We start from the raw sequence: 3649 nt of genomic DNA on the forward strand, positions 1-3649 counted from the left end.
GGAAGAACTCTGGAAAAAAAGTCCATGGGGTTGAAGGAGTAGCCCAGGTTGGGGAGAGAAGAAAGAGCATCTTTGGTCCTTCGATCTGGAATGCTGAGCTGCTGAGCCCTGGCTCTAAGGATGGGTAGAGGGATAACAGACATCGTTTGCTTGCCTCATCTCTGAAGGTGGACACCTCAGCTGCTCTTGTACTCCTGTTCACAGAGGTTTAGCTAAGTGTCTAAGAAGAGAAACACACGGCATGTCCAAAATCAGGGGGTGACAGGATGGGTGTGTATCATACCTGCAGAGTGAACCTGGCTCTCTTCCTGTTCCCTGTAGTTGGTTGTTTTTATTTTGTGCTCTTTTGAGGGGCCTGCCACCCAGCTCCCAAATAAATACATGGAAACGGAGGCTTATTACTTGTAAATGCCCAGCCTTAGCTTGGCTTGTTTCTTGCCAGCTTTTCTGAACTTTAAATAATCCCCCCCACACTCCCCACCCACCTTTTGTCTCTGGGCTTTTTCCTTTTCTTACTTCTGTGTATCTTACTTTCACTCTTACTCCATGGCTGGCTGGGTGGCTGGCCCCTAGCGTCCTCTTCTCCTTGTTCTCTTGCTCTTTCTTCTTTTCCCCCCAGATTTCTCCTTCTGTATATTCTCTCTGCCAGCCAGGCCCGCCTCTCCTTTCTCCTGCTTCGCTATTGGACATTCCACGCTTTATTAGACCATCAGGTGTTTTAGACAGGCAAAGTAACACAGCCTCACAGAGTTAAACAAATGCAACATAAACGAATGCAACCCATCTTTGTATTATTAAGCAAATGTAACACATCTTAAACTAATATTCCACAACTGTTCCCTCCCTATTCTGTACCCCTCCATCATGTCTGCCGGATGGGCTAACTCATGTCTAGCTTTGCCTCTCTCCTAAGGGTTTAATTCCCATCAGCCCTCCCCTCCAAAAACAGTCCAGAAGTTCTGATTTAAATCATCAGAAGTGTTTGTGATGAGTTAAAAAACGCTTACACATTTTTTTAACAATTTTTTTTAAGATTTATTTATTATATATACAGCATTCTGCCTGCATGTGTCCTCTAGGCCAGAGGAGGGCACCAGATCTCATTACAGGTGGTTATGAGCCACCATGTGGTTGCTGGGAACTGAACTCATGACTTTTGGAAGAGCAGTCAGTGCTCTTAACCACTGAGCCATCTCTCCAGCCCCCAAAAAATGCTTACACATTTGAAGGAGTAAGTTGGGTAAGGACCTGGGTATTTAGAAGTACCCGTGTGGGCCTGCAATAGCCTATAGAATTACTAGAAAGTACTTCCCAACGACTTTCAAATTTTGTTGACATCAACATTTTTTTTTTCCTGAAGTTACTGCAGTTCCTGAAACTAGTCTCACGGTGACTTCAGAAAAAAAAACAAACTCATCATCGTCTCACTTGAAGATTAAATTTGGTGTGTGTGTGTGTGTGTGAAAGACAGATGGACTGCTACAGACAAAAGGCAACTGGAAATAATGGCCTCGGGCCATGCAGGCACCCAAATTAAAGGGCTGTCAGCCTTGCACAGATTCTATCTGTGATGAATCTGGCGTTTCCCTCGCCTGCTGACCTGCTACAATTATGGGAAACGTACCTGAGGTGACCTGAGAGACAGACTGCCCCGGCCATTTGTCTTGTAAGTGAAATTTCCAGGTTAACAACTCTGACCTTTGCATTTCTGACACTGCTGAGCAGCCATATGGCAGACAGAGGTGACATTTACTTAACCTTGAGAATAACTCGACCCTTCCTGGCCAAAACAAGGAGTGTGCGTCAGGACCTACTGACAGACCATTCTCCAGTGTTCCTGAGTGTGTGGTCTAAGCTGATGATATCGCTGCCTTTTTGAACTTTATTTTACAAAAGAAATAACTTCCCTCAGCCATCCTGGACATCGGGCAGGACCACACAGCAGGCACACATGCAGGACAGGTTTGGAAGGTGATTTTAATGTGTTTTAGTTTGGAATCTTTCCCCCACGCAAACATTCGTGGGACTGAATGCAGAGAAACAGCCAAGCTCACCTGCCCCCTGCTCGCCGCATGGCAGTCTCCTTCCATTCACTTAGGTACTTAGAAAATGTTCATTGCTGTCAGCAGTCGAGTCAGTAAGTGGCCCCCAAACCAATCCAGCAGAGCCCCACTTCCAGACTTAACCCCCCTCCCTCCCCAGCACACCTGTTCCAGGATTAAAGATCTGAAGTAAAGGAAATCAGATCAAATATTCAGCCCTTCAAAGAGAAGGGCTTCATTGAAGTGAAATCCCCAAACTTGCCCTCATTTTCACCTCCTGGGCTCCTCCTTATCAGAGCCTTCTGTCACCACAGCCTTAGTGGTGGTTACTGCAGAGGAGGAAATCAGACTCTCTGCATTGGGTTCTTCATGACGATGACATGACCCAGATAACGATGGTGATTGAAAGATAACAGTGAAATCCATCAAAGTGTCTGTGGACAGATTGACTGTGCAAAAAAAAAAAAAAAAAAAGAGTAGAAAAAAACAAACAAAAAACTAGAGCACTGATTAAAAGTCTAAGATTTGGGCGAAGGTTATTTTATTTTATTTTATTTATTTATTTTTTTTTTTTTGGTTTTTCGAGACAGGGTTTCTCTGTGTAGCTTTGTGCCTTTCCTGAACTCACTTGGTAGCCCAGGCTGCCTCGAACTCACAGAGATCCGCCTGCTCTGCTCCGAGTGCTGGGATTAAAGGCGTGCGCCACCACCGCCCGGCGCGAAGGTTATTTTATAATGATAGAATTTTAAATATGTATATATAGCGATAATGAACACAGAATAATATGACTGAATTTTAATGTGATTACATGGTCAAGTGTTAATATCACTTAGTTTCAAAGTGTCATGCAGATATTTAAACTGTAGTAAATAACAGAAATACTAAAATCACCCCAAAATAAACACTTTATAGTGGATGTGTGCATCTGTGTATATGTAGTTAACGAAGTGTTATGTCATATGATAAATATAACTTTATGTGCCGCTACATGATGTGTTGATTTTTGTTTTTTACTCTTTTGGGGGGCCCATCACCCAGCTCCCAAATAAATCACACACCAAGGCTTATTCTTAATTATGAATGCCCGGCCTTAGCTTGACTTAGTTTCTTGCCAGCTTTTCTTAAATTATCCTGCCTGTCTTTTGCTGGGTGGCTGGCCGTGTAGCTGGGTGGCTGGCCCCTGGAGTCCTTCTCTGGCCACTTCTTTCTTCCTTCTCCCAGAGTTCTCCTTCTATTTATCCTCTCTGCCTGCCAGCCCCACCCATTTCTCTCTCCTGCCTCACTATTGGTTGTTTAGTTCTTTATTAGACCATCAGGTGTTGTAGACAGGCAAAGTAACACAGCTTCACAGAGTTAAACAAATGCAGAGTTAAACAGAGTTAAACGTAAGTAAAAGTAGCACACCTTAAAATATTCTCTAACAATTGTGAGCATTTAACAATACATAATACTGTTGTCCATGTTGATACAATGTAATTTATTTTCTAAAGTCCTTATTATATTTAAGCTGAGATTTTTTGTAAATATCATAAAATATTTTTATATTAAAATCTCTGATTATATCCTTAGGAAAGATGTTTAGAAAGATAAAATAAATTTTTCAAAAA

Source organism: Peromyscus leucopus, chromosome 12 (assembly GCF_004664715.2).
Source record: "Peromyscus leucopus breed LL Stock chromosome 12, UCI_PerLeu_2.1, whole genome shotgun sequence".
In the NCBI taxonomy this organism is placed as follows: domain Eukaryota; kingdom Metazoa; phylum Chordata; class Mammalia; order Rodentia; family Cricetidae; genus Peromyscus; species Peromyscus leucopus.